At 39.6% G+C, this 17,597-nt stretch overlaps 1 protein-coding gene across 2 annotated transcripts in view; it reads left to right on the forward strand.

The window, feature by feature from the left end:
* SLIT3 (slit guidance ligand 3) overlaps positions 1-17,597 on the forward strand; it is a 518,327-nt gene that overhangs the window by 60,752 nt on the left and 439,978 nt on the right. The window lies entirely within an intron of this gene.

Below are 17,597 nucleotides of genomic sequence, written 5' to 3' on the forward strand. Positions count from 1 at the left end.
TTCTGTTAGCACTTGTTCAAGTGTTCTATGTCCCTGCAGTGTTGTATTCTGGTTCCTCCAGCTCGGGTGGTGGTGGCTCTGGGAGGCTTGGGAGGCTCTGCAGAGTGGGTTTGGCTGTTGAAGTCATGGGCTGCTTCTGTTAAACATCAACAGATTAACTAGTAGTGTGGATTGCAGTCAGAATAGTTAGGTTATATCTGCAAATGCATGATTACAATAGGGATTTTGACCGATGACTTATAGGCAGTTTCTTTTTTGGAAACTGAGTAACCCTCTCGGTCTGCCTGGGCATGCTCTAAGTGTGTCAGATTTACTGCATTTGCTTTGTTAACACGGCTCTTTGGCCTCGCTACTAGAGGTGGTCCGCAACTGTCAGCACATCATGGTGAACTTACACATAATTTATTGCTGGATGGATATTGCTTTTCTTGTTTGATAAGTTCCTTTTAATTGGTTAATTCATATGTGAATGTTTTTTGCACTTTGCCCATTGGCTGTATGTTGAAAGGAGCTGAGAAACATTTTGCCAAATGCTCGGTTGAGTCACTGGTGCAGAGCTGCTGGAGTCCTGGCCACAGTTGCATCAAGCAGTGGCAAATTCGTTTGTAAACTTCCATTGGTACCGCTAGGAGAAAATGCAGAATAAATGTAACTTTCTTTTTCCGGTGAACAGGAGATTGGTATAGGAGTGTTTAGCATTATTTTCATACAAGGTGAATGTAGGAACAGATTGAACTGGTGACTTAAAGCACAGACATCTCATCTGCATAACAGGAAAAATATAGTAATAACGATGTAAATATTTCCATTGCTTTCCATAATAGGGTGTCATCCAGATGTTAAAGATCAGTTTACATTCATTGTCTTGTAAAAGTCCTTGCAAATACTTTGAAAATAAGTTGCAAATAATGAGATTGGATGGGGCTTGGAGCAATCTGCTCCTGTGGAAGGTGTCCCTGCCTGTGGCAGGGGTTTGGATGAGCTTTAAGGTCCCTTCCAATCCAAACCATTCTTGTGATTCCTCGAATTCAGCTTTAGCTGCAGAGATTTATTGAATATGTGGAGTGCCCCATGTATTAAGGTTACTGTGGGTAATATTATGCAAGACTGAATAGTTTCTTGGTTTAATTTTCATTTGGTTTTCTTTTTAAAGTCTGTAATGTGTACAATGGGAAGCTTAAGTCAGGCTTTCTGGAACTTTTCAGTGTGTTTCACAGAGGTAATAGGGCATGCCTGTTTAAAGTATTGCAGACGCTTAAAGGTCACCAAAATGCATACTGCTATTACTTTTAAATGCACTATGTTTGCTTTTGAAATACAGTCATGAATGATCCAGGATTTCATTATGATTCAAATCTCTTTCAGTTGAGAGAAGCCATGGGATTGTAGCCCGAGGCATATGTGTGCCTGTCAAAAGGGTCAACGTGGAGCTGAACCAGGACGTATTTGATCTAGGGGCTGATGCAGTTTCATATCCCAAATGCAGTCTACATTGTAAAACTTACAAGAGTATAAACTATTTCTGAAAGAACATTGAAATACCTCTTGCGAGTCATTAAATGTTACGGTGCTACAAGAATAGATTGGCAAGGGCGGTTTATTATCATCTTACTCACACGACTAAGGCAAAGATGTCACACAAGGTGTGCCTTTGAGCTGCTTTTATTTCTTAACTCAGTGTAACATACTGAAAACAAAGGCTTAGAGCACCTTGTGTTCCAAAAAGTCCGTGAGATAATTTGAATGTATTTCCCTTACATAATACTTTGGAACCTTGTGAAATTATTTGGATATACAGTGATCACCACTGTTCAAGTTTAATTTCCTGCAATGAAAATGCAAATACTATTGAGAAAGTTGAACAAAGAATGTTTGGAATTAAGTACCTGTCTTTTGCTTTGCTCTGTTAAACTCCCTGATGGGCTGTTACTAGAGATGTGTCTGTGAAAGAGTTTCTTCAGAAGACAGCTGATACGGATTTACTTCATTCCTATTGACATATAAAGGAATGTTAAATTTAATTTTTTGAGTGGTTTATGTGCAAGGTACATTGTCAGTGCTTAGTGAACTGTGAGGGAAATATTGTTGAAAAATAAGGCATCCAATGTGAACCCAAATGTTATGTTTATACAGGTAGTTTCTTTTGTTGGAAGAATTATCTTGTATCCTACCACACAATCACGTGAATAGAACTCCCAGTCATGTTAGTTCTCATAATCACCACTGGGTCAGTCCTGCCTCAACGTCTTTTCTGTACTGTTGGAGGCCAAGAAGGTTGCTGAGTGCAGGAGAAGGTTTTTCAGTCTCCGAGCCCTCAACTGCTTTTCCTACAAGTCGTGTATGCACATAGTAACTGTATCTTTCAAAGTATTAGTATGGAATTTTGTCTATTTTTTTCTCTAGAATCACTTATACTCAGACCACCCTGTTCTACTTTTTGCCAGTAACTGCTCGATTAACCCCACACCTTGCATTCCCTTCCGGGGAGCAGAGCTGATGTGCTAAGGTTTAGTTAGCACTTGAGCTTTTTCTCCAGAAGTGGCAGCTGACCCAAGGTCTGATCTTGATGTTATTTGATCTGGGTACTTGTTGGTCAGTAGGAGGTACTTCGCTTGAACAACTTCCCTTCCTTTACTCTAGAGGCCTCATATTTCTTCTGCTATATAAAGTACTTATATGACTGCCAGCAACTACACTTCAAATACCAGTCTCAGGATTTTGCATTGCAGTGAGATTGGCTGCAATAAAGCACCTAAATCTGGCAATGTCGTTTCACTGGATTTACGGACAGGACAACGTGTCGTGTCCATGTCTGAACAAGAGCATTGCCCTGGAAGACCATGACTCACCCAAAGGAGTTACCTACTGAAGCTCCATCATCTTTTGGTATTAGTTATGTGGCTGTGAAATGCATGTGTGTGGCACAGCGTTTCCATTTCTGCTAGTCCTTCCTCTAATGAGAACAGAATTAGACTAACATTGCTCAGGTGGACTGTTTAGTTTTGACTTCCAAGGCAACATTTGTCAATGTATTTTGATAAAGTGTAATTTATATGCATCAGTAATTACAGGCTCCAGAGGGACCGTAGCAGTAATGGTGGTTTCTTTCCTGACACGACAGGAAGCAGATTTCCCGTAAGCCTGGGGAATGCTACATGCCACTTGCCCCAGTTGGTGGTGAACTTCAAAGGACAACAATGTTTCTCTTTACTGGCTTTGGGGTTTTCTCTATTTTATCTTCAGAACTGGTATTTCAATTGCTTGAAGGGAGTTATTTTTCTTCACTGCTTATTACTCTTTTTCCCAAATGGCAGTGCTAGCATTTAAAAATGAGGACCACCTCTTGCAGCTGCAGCTTATTCCAGCTCCTGTTTACTGAGGTAAACCAATTTCATTGTGTTTGAATACATGCATGAACAGAGAACCAAGCAGTAGGTTGTCTGGCCCGTGGCTTACAATGGCCCTTGTGTCTGACATCAATCTCAGCAAAATTGTGAGCTGGAGTATTTTAAAATTTGAAGTTAAATAAGTTGTGTATATAAATAAAATGTTATGGAAAGTATAAATGATGGAACTTCAAAAGTTGAGACTTACTTGCTAGCAGCCTGGGTTTGTTAAATCTCTTAATTCACTTTGCAGAGTCCTTCCTTTCAAAACAATGAAATGAAAAGGGGAAAAGGATTTCTCTCTTTCTTTAAGGCACATTCATCATACCAAGTTGTATGGAAAAGTGAGGACTTCTGACTCAAGCATGACTCTGTAGCCTTGTCCTGAAAGTGAGAAAGAAATTCAGTTAGTAAAGAATTTCTGTAGCTTTTTTTTGTGTATACGCCAGTGTTTGAATGGGAGGAAGAATGCCAGAGCAAGCTGTTCTTTAGGCTTGCAGCCTGGCATCTCCCTTACGTAAGGTGACCTGAAAGGATAACACTGTTAAAAACTGTGGGGAAGCAATTTTTATCTATGAAAATTTCAAATATTCATAACGAAACAGCTGTTTCAGTTACCAGTGAGTATTGGAATGCTAGAGGAGTGCTGGGGATGCTAGAGGTACTGGTGGCTGCACCGAGAGCTCCTGCTGAGTTGAAGAGCCAGTGTCAGTACTGCTGTGTAACGTTACACTTTTTGAATTGTGCGTCAGTTAGATACTCGACTGGGGTTTTTTTCAAGTAACAACAGACTTCATCTGTACAGGTTGTGGGGATTAGTTGATGACACAGAGGTAGTGGCTTGTCTTGAAGCAGCAGACACTGGGTGTTTTGGGGCTTCTCCCCACTAATGTGCGTAGTTTTGGAGTTTTCATATTTAGTATTACGTTGGCAAACTCATTTGTTTCCTTCTCCTGCAGAAAGAGATTTTTTTGGTGTTCTTATTGTCATTTAAGAAAGAATGAAGCATATTAACTTCATCTAACTTAGAAGCTGGCCATGCTTTGAGTGAGAAGTTGAACCAGATGACCTCCAGAGGTCCCCTATAACCTGAAATATTCTGTGGTTAAATGTTATTTACAGTATTTAATGCTAGGGTTTGGAAGCTTTTAGCTGGCTCAAGGTTTGGCAGTTGCTATGGATGGGGTACTAGATTGTGGGGGTTTTCTTTCTTTTTTTTTTTTCCCCTCCTTCTATTCCGAATTAAAGATTAACTGTAGTAGACAGGATTTTTGTGGGTGCTGGAAGATGCTGTGCTGAAGAGGTGCAAGATTGTGCTCAGCACCAGGATCCTGCAGGAGTGTGAGATGAGGGTTCTCAAGTCCCACAAAATTTGGAAGTCAGCAGGAGCCAGAATTGATGAACTGCTGCTCAAGGAGGTCATGTTTAGCTGCTCCTCCCTAAATTGTGCTGTTCAGAACTGCTGGTAATGTTGCTTTTCGCATCCTTTTCAGAGGTAGGATGTGCCTTGATGTTCAGCATTTTTAGATTTTATCTTGTAACAACTCATTGTGGGAGAAAGGTATTTGTTATATCCTTTTCCTGAATGTGACCCAATTCTGCTCTGCTTAAAACCGCCTTACAAAACCAGGAGGAGTTACAGAGTAGGCTGAGTTGGGATTATTATATAACATAAGTACATAGGTGCTTCCCAGTTTCTCCTACTAAACTAAAAAAAAGGGGGAAAAAAAAAAGAAGAAAAAAAGGGTGTATAGTATAGATGGCTCATATCATGTCCTCAGAGATGTCCTTCCTCATTAGAGAGCCTCTTTATAGCAGACTTGCCTTGGAGGCTTGAAGTGTTCCTATGGGGGCAAACATGTCCATTGTTTTTTTCTGGAGGCCTCATTTTTTCCTGCTTTGTGAAGGAGAAAAGGTCCTGAGATCCCCAGGAGGAGGATGTTTGGGACTGGTACTGCTGATAGTTTGTGGCCTCTCTTGGGGGTCTTGTGGTAAAGCTGCAAGTTGGCCACCAGCGCAGTTCGGTTCCTGGCTACAGTCTGGGCGCTCGTGGCTCTGTCAACATGAGTGTTGCAACTACAGAAGTTGTTCTCTCCGGGATTATTCACTTTCTGATCTTAATCTGGTGATCATGATTTAGTTTTCAAATTTATTTCCAAACAGCCTCCAAGGTAATGCTACTGCAATGTCAGCAGTCTATTTAAATTACATTAAAATCCCAACTGTTTTACAAGGATGGTTAAAAGGAGACATTACCATAATGTTCACTGGGCTATGCTGAATTTCAGACATGTTCTAAGCTACTACAAAATTATGTCCGTGTCACATGGGATTGGTAAAGGAAGTAAAAGATGAGCAGATTCAAATAGACCTAAACAATATATAAAATGAGATGGTGAAGGGGCAGAGCTGGGATCCCCCTGTGAAGACAAGTATTGTTGAGTGTGTAATCTGCAGTATCATGTGTATTTATTTAAAAATGTAGAGTGTATTCCTAGGTGTTTTGAAGATAAACATGTTATTTCCAGCTTACGTATGTTGAAACTTGTGGTAAAGCTCCAGCTAAGGAAAATATACACTACTACTTGCATAATTATCAATTCACCTGAAAGTGAAGGGAATGACTTAAATGCTCTCTCAGTATATAGACAGGAAACAAAGGGTTTAGTTGTGCCTTGCCTTGAAAAGTCATGAAATCTGTTAGTTCAACACTGCGTACTGAAAATGGTGAAACCTGAATGAGTGATTTAAGCAACTTTAATTTTTCTTGTAATTTTCTTCAAAGCTACTAATACTGTCCACTTTTTATGACATAATAGAAAGACATGAACAGATCAGAAAATTTGTTGTATCTTTCCCATGGCTCCTGATAGTAACATTAAAAGAATAAAATTAATCAGAGCCATTTTCATGCACCACTGACGAGAATGTGTGATAGGTTAGGTGACCCTGGAATGGCAGCCAGGTTGTAGAATAGGAACAGGCCTTAGGTTTATTGACTTGAGATAGAAAATTAAACATTTCATTTGTTATATGCACATAACTTAAGCTTCAAAATAAAACGTTTGGTTTCCTTTTCAAGTGTGTGTCAGATCAGAACACCTGCTCCTTCTGCTGTAATATCACAGTTTTAAGAGCAGGTCTGCAGGAGAAACTGCTTCCCCCAGGGAGTTTCTACTTCTGATTGCGGGTCAGTAGTAAGTGTGAAAGGTTTGCGCCCTGCTGCTGCACACCAGAGGAGGCTGTGCTGCTGCTGCAGAGCCTGGGAGACGGGTGTTGTGATTGACAGCCTGAGGATGCAGCAAATAGTTTCAGTATGGTGTTGCTAGAGAAGTTGAGGGGGCAAGATTTGGAGAATTCCAGCTATGTCATGGGAAATGGCCACAGCCAGATCTGTAATTAGCAGTAGAGTGCAAATCCTCTGGGTCATTGCCAGGGTTCAGGAGGGCAGAACGCTGCTGGGCTATCAAATCGTTGCCATACTTGTTCAAAAGAGAAGGAAAAAAACCCCAAACCCAGACCCAAAAGCAGATTACTATTTTTGGTGTCAAGCGTGCCATCGTTTTGATGCTGCTGCCATGTCTATCCTAAGCAAGGCATGGGAGAGCAAAGAATGGCTGGGACAAGTGCATTCAAATACTAATGATACTAAGGAAATCTGAGCAGTTAATAGCTACTCACTGCTTTTTCTTTGGATCAAAAGAATTCTTTCATAAATCAGCACTGATTTTTGTCTCATAAAATTGGCCTACAGCAAGGGTAGGTTTTATGTATTAGTGATCCCAAAATGGTTTTCAACTGATTTTTTTCTGAATCCTAAACTGAAAGAAATCATATGGCATGTTGAGGGAATGGGAGAAGTGTTTTACCAATTATTTTACTTTTTTTTTTTTTTTTTTTTTTTTTTTTGCAAAGGACACTAATTATGATTGTGGACTAAAAGCAAAGAGAACTGAAACTGCTCTCAATTCACTAAAATGTACTGAATTTTTCTTGGGTGAGGCAAGCTGTTGTAAATACCTGCTATATTGGCCAGCCCTGCTGTAAGTGTGATTTGTGAGTGCACTCAAGTAGGAGTTTCCTGATGCTGGGACACTGCAGTTTTCCAAGTCAAACCTCTTTATTCCTTCACCTCAGTTAAGTAAACAGACATTTTGTTTTGCACTGCTGTGGTTGCTTCCCAAACTGCAGTGCCACAGGTCTTGGAGCAGATCTTTTGCCAAGCTGTGAGTAGAGTGAGGTTGTGCCACTGGTCCCAGACAGGTGGTGGCTGACCACAGTTCTTGCCACAGTCAAACCCATGCATTTACCCATCACCCCCTTTCTCTAATGCTTCTGAATCATTCCAGGAGCAGGCAGTAGATTGGATTGGTTGTACCAGCTTGTTTCACCATGTGAACTTGCAGCACGAGGAGTTAGGCAGGCTCTTTCTGGATCTCTTTCCTGGAAAACAGTGAGATGTGTGGATGCTGTTCAGCATCCAAGGGGATGCCAGAGCTCTAGACTCACTGGCGTTCTTCCTAGATGAAGTTTTACTCTAAATGCCTGTGTTCATGTTGCTCTGTCAGTCAGCCGGGGTGCTCTGTGGTTACCATGTCAGGGTGCTGGTAGCTGATGGTGGAACTTGCTCCTCTGCATGGTCCAGAGGGAGGAATTCACTGGGGGGGGGGGGGGGGGTGTGCGCGCACGCACATAAAGTCCTTTTTCATGGGTTAACTCTCAAGTTATCCAGACTTGTTTCCCCGTTGCATGTGCATGCACTTGTAGCATGCCAGCCAAGGCAGGGGTGGGTGAAATGGTGAAGGCTGATTGTCCAGAACTGCAACTGAAGGAAATGCTGATCAAACGGTTTCCAAAGAGCCTCTGTTAGGCCTTATATAGAACTGTGATTTATTTTCTGATGACTGGACTTTTTATTTATTTCTTATTCTTTCCCCTCACAATACTAATGACATTTCCAGTTGATCTTTCTGATTTTTCATTTCCTTATATGTTTTGACTTTCAGTAAATACAATTCCACGTTTTTACTCCTGTGAAAGCGGCAGAAAACCTACCCTAAAAGTGAGTCCCTGCAATTCACATGTCAGTAATTATATTTCAGTATATTAATCTGATTGTTTGAATAAATCTCTCCAGCCTATTTCTTTAGTAATTGCAGAGCACTTAGTGGTTAATGTCTCAAGAATAATACCATGAATGAGCAGGGCTTTGCAGACTTCTGTGCCAAACACTGTCTGCATCTTGGAGTTCTTTCCCACATAGAACTGTCCTTTCCCTGCTTCTCTGCACAGAAGAGCCATGAGAAGTGGCAGTATTGTCCATGACACACAACACAGAGCTTAATAACTGCTGGGGAAGCTCAGAACTTTGTTTGCCACAGCCCCGGGTTTAAACAAGGGACTATTTGCTGGCCAGTTGAGAACTTAAGTGAAGTAGGAGCTGTTTGGCTGGAGGACACACTGTAAGTGTTCACAGTGATAATACTGATCCTTTGGTGTTGCTTTAAAAACCCAAACCTGTGAAAGTATAAGCGATCTATAGAAAGTATTCATAATGTAAGCAATATATAAAAAGTATTCATAATGAATCTATGTTTTTCATACAGTATTTTTGCGAGGTTGGGCTGAAGTAATATCAGCAGTCTAGCAGACTGGCGTTAGTGCTTGAGATTCATGTGTTGTCTCTGGAAAAACATGGATTTCCTAAATGATAATTTTTCACTAAGTAATAGCTGAACTAAAACTAGCGGTAATAGCCAGGAGCTGCAGTGAAATCAAGTTGTTCACCTTGGTGACATCTGAGTCTCTGGTTTGGTGGGAGGCTGCATTCTGGTCATGTCTTATATGTGAAGGATGAATAGAACTGATAAGCATAAAATGCAGGTCTGTTGTTCTGTATTGTCACCAGTGTCCTCCATCTGTTTGCATTGAGTGATATGCAAGATCTGAAAGGTATTTCAGAAGAAATCTTAAGATCTTAATGAAGGGATTAAGAGGTCACTGCAAGAACTTCTAATCACATAATACTGGAGTCGGAGGATGAGGCAATGCTACACTGTGGTGATGAATATGTTCCAGTGTAACTATTGACAAAATATACCGATGGTTCTGGCAAATTTTGGGGAGTGAAAGGAAGAAAAAGTAGGAATTGTGGGACAACCTTCAAAGGATGGAGAGGTAACAGAGCCACCTGGCAATATATATTAATAGCTCCAAGTTTTCTGCATTCTTAAAGCAAGATGAAAGCGGAAAAATGGCCAGATGTGTACAAGAGATTTGTGGTTTCAATGTATGAATATCATCGTGATTGGCACACAATGACTTTGAAGTATGTTTCTAATTACATTGTTCTCATGTAGTACTGTGTGTGAAATATTTTGATCTCACATAGGAAGCAGAGTTAGGTTTCTAATAACTGCGTGAATGGTGTGAAAGAGCTTTTCAGTGCAGCTCTGTGCCTGGAAGAACTGTCGTGTTGTTCCCTGTCATCAGCTCAGACACGAAAAGGAAACACACAACTGCTGGGAGTTGTGCAAAGAAGATGGCCGGGAATCTTCTGTCTTCAAAGATTTCCATATGTAAAGTACTCGTGCATGTTTTGAAGATGACTTGATTCTTGGGCTCTCTGAATGTATTAAGGAAGAATGAGAGGATGTATGTAGCAGGCTTGTCTTTGGCAACAGTTTACAGCACAAAACAAATCATAAACCACATGCATAAATATGCTAAGTTATTGTCTTTGTCAAAATTGAGCACAGTTATAAAACTGTCCAACTGCATTCTGTGATCTGTGTGGACTGTCTTCAGCCAATTAACATACTGGAAGTGTAGAAGCTAATGTTCCAGAAATTTATCTGTAAAGAACTGTCTTAACTCCTGATGGGCAAGGCCTGCATTGTCAGAGATCAGATCGTGTTGTTCTAATGGCAAAGCATACATGGTTTTCCTATTGGCTGCCTTATTAAAGTGAGGCTAAATTTCCAGACTAATGTGTCTTCAAAGTAATGAGATGACTGAAGTTGAGTTGCTGCAGGGAGAGGTGTGCTTGAGGAGCTATTTGAAGTGAAAACACAGGGCATGAAACTAATGAAGTTTCCAAAGGGAAAAAGAGCAGGAGTGATAGCTCAGAGGGATAGGCTATAAATTGCACTTTTAATGGCATTGCATGCTGGGCTCAGGACTAGACCTATAGAAAACAGTGGACCACTTAAAACTAAGAAAAATCTGCTTCTGTTTAAACACAGAGGCTTAGTGCACTGCAGCCACCTTGCTGTAATTGTAGTTCTCAACCAGTCTGCTCAGTAGGGCTGTTGTCTGTATCCATCAGACTCCACATGGAAACCCTGCTGGTTTAGGGGCATATCCATTCCAAATACTCACAACTTCTAACCACTTCTAGAAATACACGCAGCTTGTTGTTGCAGTTCATGACCTACTTCTATATCAAACCTCATACAGATAAGCAGTTTTCAATAGCAGTTACTGCAAATAGTGAGAGCTGTTTTGCATGCGTGGCTTTGAGCAAGTATTCTTAGGCACAGAAGTAGTGTATGATGAGAAGAAAGAGGTTTTTCCCCCTTCCTCTCAAAGACAACAGTATTAGAGATGGAAAGAAGGATCTTAGAGAGGCTAGACTCAGTTGCCATTTCAGATTGGTGGACCAGGGCTGTCATATGAGCATGGAGAAAAAAATGCTGTAATGCAGAGTTTGTGGTTTCCACCTGGATGATGTTCGTAAGTGCTGGACAAATCAACTTATTAGTCAGGGAATTGTGTTTCTGTAAACATGATGCACTAGGTATTTTTTTTTTTTTTTTTTTACATTTGTTTTCTAATATTGTCTTCATTTTTCTGGGGCTGATTTGTTGCTGTTCTTTGCTTTGCACCTTACTCTTCAGGGCACAGGTATTTGGATTGCTATGGAGGGTTTTTTTGAGAAGCAGTGATAAGAGAAACCAGTGGGGTTTGGGTATCTAAGTGTGTCTGCCTGTGCTTTTATGTCGTGAACTGCAAGGTAGTCGTGTGGGTTTTCAGTTTAGCAAAATCTAAACTAAGGCGGGCTGTTAGACATGCACATTAGAGCCTCAACAGTACTTAGCTCAAGTGCTGCTGCTGGAGTTCTGCTGTTTTGCCACAAAACAGATGGAGCTTTACTAAGGTGTTCATAAAAGTTCTAGGGATGACTTTGACAGACAAGATCAGGAGGAGAATTTAGCACTTAGATGGCTCGAAGCTGCCCCATGAAATTCTAAGCAGAATTTTCACTCTGGCGATTAAAAACCTCCGGAGAATGGAGATTGAATGTTGAATTCAGAGAAAAGTCTGCTGCTTTTATAGTAACAAGATGTAATTGAACGCAGTAGTTAATTCGCACCAATGTTTTTGCGTGGTACTTGGGCTATAGAAACAGACTGTACCAATCCAGGTAGAAATTTTCTGTGGAGTAAACGTGAATTCTCCTTTGATGTAGAGCATAGCCTAGGGCTAGTGATGAAGTGTATTGAAGGTTTTAGTCTTTTATTCAGACAAACAGAAAATTTAATAACTAGAGTATGAATTTACAAATAATTGAGTAGAATAATATTTAATTCCACTAGGTGATCTTTTTACTGTAGGAAAGGTTTGAAATTTTTACTAAGATCATTGCCTAAGCTTTGGAAAATTCAGCAGCCTCTCTATTAATTCTAGAGTTAATTTTATTAATGTAGCCTACTAACTCTTATGCTGGTTAGTTTTAGCTGTTTCATGCTTCGAATATCTCCTCACACTAGCATTTGGGCAGGAGTTCAGTCATATCTGTCTTTCTGGAACACATTTCTTGCAATAGGAATGTCCACAATGTAAGTGCAATAGAACACAAGCTTAGCAATAACAACAAAAAATAGCATGCCTGGTTTAAAAACAGTTCATTTTACAATCACATTTTCCCTGTTTATATATACATACAATGTTGGAGGTTAACCTTGCTTTCCAGTTCAAGTGTGATATGCTTCCAACCGCACCGTACAGACCATTGTATATTAAACTCATCCATGTGCTTACGCTGGTCAGTGCTCACATTTGTGTATGCAGGTAGCACGCACGGTTCCAACTCTTGCTCAGACTGATGTTTTCTCTGAGAGAAGCCAAGCTGACTCAAGATCCTCATTTCAAGCTTTGGAAATCTTTTGCCTGTCTTTGCATAAAATGCATGAGTCTGTCAGTTCCTCATCACTTTAGGTATTTTTTTCTCTTCTCAGTTGGTTTCTTGCTAGCAGAGAAGCTTGTGAGCCAATGTCTTATGTCTCAGTAAATGTTCTGTGAAATTAAAGTTTAGTAAGTTCATAGTTTGCTTTGTCCATTTCAATGTGTTCGGGTAATGAGAATGAGCCACGTGATGCTGTTCATCAGCCTGTATTGGGAAAATGTTGTGAAGCAGAACAGTTGCAGCAGATGAGAAAATAGCTGTCAGTAGATGTAAAATGAGAGGTAAGCTAACTGGCAATGTTGGTTAAGTGTGGGGAAAAACCTTTGGAAATACATCAGGAGTTTGGGTGGTAAGTGACATTGAGCAGGAGAGGTGGATTTTGTGCAGAACTTCCCTTGCCTGGATTTGGCTTGTAGGGCTGACTGCAGCTGATGAGGAGTTCCTACGGAGCATTTCCATCTTGGTTATGTGTCCTGTCCATGGTTGCAACATTTAGGGCCAGGATTTTAGTCTTCAATGGTACACGGTATTCATTGAAGCTCTGCAACTCAAGTATGGAGTGAGGTGGTGATTTAACAGTGGAGGCTGAATGTATCTGAAGTATTTCTGGAATCGTAAGTATGTTAGCATGCTTGTGAAGAGAGCTTTAAAACATCGATCTCTGCAAAATCCTGATCAGATAGATGTGAATTTGTTTTAACAGACTGATTAAATAACCTCTGTTGCTTTGGAAATTTAAAGTAACTTTAGCATTTTTTTTCCTTGAACTGCAAGATGTGTAGTGTTAGAAGTGTTAGAATATTGGTTATTAACAGCTTAGAGCTATCTTGTTTTTATAAATGTTCTCAAATATAGATGTGAAAATGGGAAAATATTTATATAGATGATAAAAAAAGTGCTGTTCTCTCACGGAACCTGTTCTTACTGTTAAGATGTGAGCTAGAAGGCTTTATGTCTTTCAGAAGTAAGAAATATGTCTAGTCTTTCAGTTGGGTGTTTATTATCTCTATTTCCTTTGGAAGTGTTGTTTATCCTGACTTTGACTTTTTTGTACTATTTGTTATTTTTTCTAATGTTTAGTTTGGACTCTGAGATAAAGCTTGCACTGACTGTGCCACAGACATGCGAAGTCAAAGGTGCAGTTACCACAGAATCTCACTTCTGGATTGGGAAATGTGCAATATTTATTTTGACTGACTAATTTTTAAGTAATCTGTGGCCACATAAACTTACCATTTTACTTCATATCATTTGGGGTAAAATGATTTTCCCCTGTCTGTTATATGAATTTTACAGAATATATATAAATCTGTATGAAAGTGATTCTATGTACAAGATGTTGCTTGCTTTGTCTGAGATCTTTTTTTTTACCAGTGACTTTTAAATTTTAATTTCATCTGCTGGAAGAATACATTGGCAATCCCTGCAGTTTTAGATACAGGCTGTATGATAAAAAGCCCTCTTAGCTTGCTGCAAAATGAGATTATGCAGAGAAGTAGAAAAGTAAATATAAACTTAAAAAGGGGATGAGATTAAATCTCTGCTTTACACTTAGTCATTTTAGGAGGAGGGCTGCTCATCAGCTTTACTTCAGGCTGGGTTTATGCTATTAGTGAACTTGTGATGCAGGTGGCTTCAGTCAATCTTTAAATAGAAAAGATCATACAGCTGTTTGTTTTTGGTTTTTTTCCTTGTCCTAAAAAGGCAGACAGACTTTAAAGCCTGGCTCTGCAGCTTCTCCCTTGTTTGCAGAATTACGAGAGTTACAGATAAGAATGAATTTCGTCTATGCCACTTATCAGTGCCCCACACTTCTGTGTGACCCACACTTAGCCTATATGCCCTTTTTAAATAGCTGACAGATGGTATTTGTGCTGAAGTTGGAAGTACTGGGATAAAACTGTACGAGTCATGTACAGTTAAAAATGTTTCTGCAGGTGCCTATAGGCGACAAAATCTTTCCTCTTTCAGATGAACAATGAGGATAAATGAGCTTATCCTATTAAGAGTTGAGCAAATGCTTACAGTCGTGTAGAAAAATGACTTGTGCTCAAAGCCAACAAAGCAGTGCAGAGCTGGGTGTGAAATAGTGGCATCCAGGGGTAGTCGAAGTGGAGAACAGTAAGTTAATGACCATTCCTCAGAGGTGAGCAGGGATGTGGAGCCGTGTAATGTAAATATTCTGAATACTTGCTGTTGGAAACCTATGTATGTTTTTCTTCTGGGCTTTTTAAAATCCAGTTAGCCAAATAACCCAAACAATTTTCTTGTAGTTACTTAGGCAGGAAGCCAGCTGTTAAATTTGTCTATACTAACTATCTGAGAATTCAGAAGAATAAATTCTCTATGTGCTTTTCATTCTCTTGAAGTACAAAGCATGTTAAAAACAAAGTCCCTGTGTTAAGTTAGCCTTTCTTTTGTCTATAGATCAACACTTTTTAATTGAAAAACTGCCTCATTACAGGACAATTAATTTAGCTGTTGAAAGCAAATCAGTGATAATTGTAACCTTCAAACAGAAGCGCCTGATTAAATGTAATTATTTTGTGTGTAAAGATGCAGAAACTTTGGCTGATTATGGAGAGCAGAAAAAAGTAAGTGTATTTGGCCTAGACTATTTTTAAAGCTCTTTCTTTGGTGCATCTTCCTTTCCTGCACAAAAGCTGCTACTTCTGAGAGCTTTTGACTTCATAAAAATCTTTCTCGAATAAAGAGAGTAGAGATATCTATTTGGAAGGTAAATGTGGTGCTCAAGGTGTTTATTTTTGCATGCTCCAGAATCTGCTTAAGGGTGGGATATGTTTGTTCCTCCTCTTCATTTCTGAGAGGAGAAGGGGAAAATACACATCCCAAAGCCTGACTTTGGCATTCGAGAAGTTGTCACAAAGCTTCAATCTTACCAGAATTGCTAAAAAGGGGCTGGCTGACCCCATGAAGCGCAGCTTGTTACTTTTGGCTGCCTACTCGCAGGTAATAACTACAGCTACTTGCTTAATACAGGGCAGCTGTGTAACCTGCGTGTAAAGTTGTAGTCAGAAATATGCTGCAGTTTATAAGCTGCAGAATGCAGACACATCAGAAATCCTGTTTCCAATATAAGAAATAAAATGGAATACAGAACAGATAAACTGCAAATGCAGTAGATTTTAATCCTCAAAGGTTTATTAGGTGAATAGGGAAGTAGTTGAGCAAACTTTGTAACATAATACCTGTTAAGGTAAATAAAGCTTCTTGGTTTAGATATGGGTAATTTCTACAAGTAAACAACTGTTTTGCTTGTCAGCAGGAGATGCTGTAGTTTAAATAGTTAAACCTCTTTTTTGGTTTTTTTTCCATGGAAGATTGCTTCTGCTTCTTGTGTGATACCCTTGCGCGTGTATCCACCAGGATCTCATTCTATTAGCAGAAAGAGCACAGTGCCCATTAGTGTGCTGCTGTCGGTTCTCCTTCCTGTCAGCTGGAGGAGTTGCTGGAGACAACTGAACATCATTCAGAGTTTGAGAAGGTTACAGATCCCCCAACAGACAAACTGAATCCATGGAGAGGATGGAGCGAGTTGCATGGAGCGGAAATGGTGCTTTCCTTGGTTGCTTGCTCTCAGCACAGTTCTAAATGTGTAGAGGTATATTGAACTGCTTTAGGTTGGGGGTCCTTTTGAATCTTCAAAACTTGTATGATCTGGAGGTATGTAGGCAAGCAGTTTTATCAGTGATTTTTTCAGTGCAAATAGTATTTGGGAGATTAATATCCATTATATGGTTTGCTGCAATAAGCAGGTAGTTGCTCTGGGCCTTTTTTTTTTTGTTGTTGCTGTTTCTGCTTTTATTCTTTTTTGGGTTTATTTTTGTGAGAAAATTCCCTTTTCTCTTTGCTGTCATACTCACTTCCACCCAGACTTGTAGCTGCTGGTGTATGGAGCTACGCAGACAAGTCCCATTAAGAAGATTGGGACCTCTCTGTATAACCTCACACAAGCTGAAATGGAAACCAGCCACTTTAGCTGATTGTATTCAATTTATGTTAGTTGTTGGGTTATATGACACCTGAAACAGTGATGTATAGAATCTCCTTGTCCTTGAATAAGCACAATGAGCAATTTATAGTGGTAACTGCTTCAGCAAATTTATTTACTATTATCAGGCAATAGGTGTATTTTTTTATTGAGTTTGCATTTTACTGATTTTTTTGCTGAAGTGAAGCTGTCAAAAGCTGTTCGTGATATTTGACAGGTCTGAATTGTCAAGTCAAATATATGTTGGGAATAGCACATTTTTACTTCTAAGCACTTCTAAATATTTATGTGAAGCTACCTGTTGTTGTTTCTATAAATATAAATGCTATAGAACTCAATTCAGTAATAAGATTAGTTTTCAGTTATTCCAGAAGATGTTGCAGAGTCAGTTTAACCATAATAAAAAATCTTCCTTTCATGCAAGTTCCTAGTGAAAATCAAACCTGACACTAATTCAATGTGTAGGTTGGAGTTGAGAGAAAGTCCCCTTGAAAAAATCAGTAGTGAGAATCTGGCTCTGAATAGAAAACTAGCTTCCATTTAGGAAATAGGTGGGACTGGGAACTTGGCATTATCTGAACTCAGCACTTGTTTGTAATGAAATTTGTAATTCCACTGAAGTTTAATATTTGTTATTTTGTTTGTTTCACAAATAGAACCATTTGATAACACAATCCTACTTCTTTGTTGGTTTATAGAATCTTTCTGTAAATGGAGATGTTGGTTCTGGTTACTCTTCTTTGCTGACACCCCCCCTCCCCCCAAGGTATCAGTCAACACTTTATTAAGTATTTTAGATCAGAAAAGTGAAAACTGATCTTCTTCAGGTAATGAGATCTAGAAATACAACATAGGGTTTAGTAAGCTTGGGTATGCAGAAGGTGGTGCTTTCCTCCAACAGCAAATTGTGTATTGGCACTTTTTTCCATGTACTGGAAGTTCTGGCACTCAGACATGCAGAACAGGACTTGAATTGAAGTCATTTCTGTGTTGAACTATTGCTTGGCTGCTT

This window comes from Strigops habroptila, chromosome 12 (genome assembly GCF_004027225.2).
Source record: "Strigops habroptila isolate Jane chromosome 12, bStrHab1.2.pri, whole genome shotgun sequence".
NCBI lineage: Eukaryota > Metazoa > Chordata > Aves > Psittaciformes > Psittacidae > Strigops > Strigops habroptila.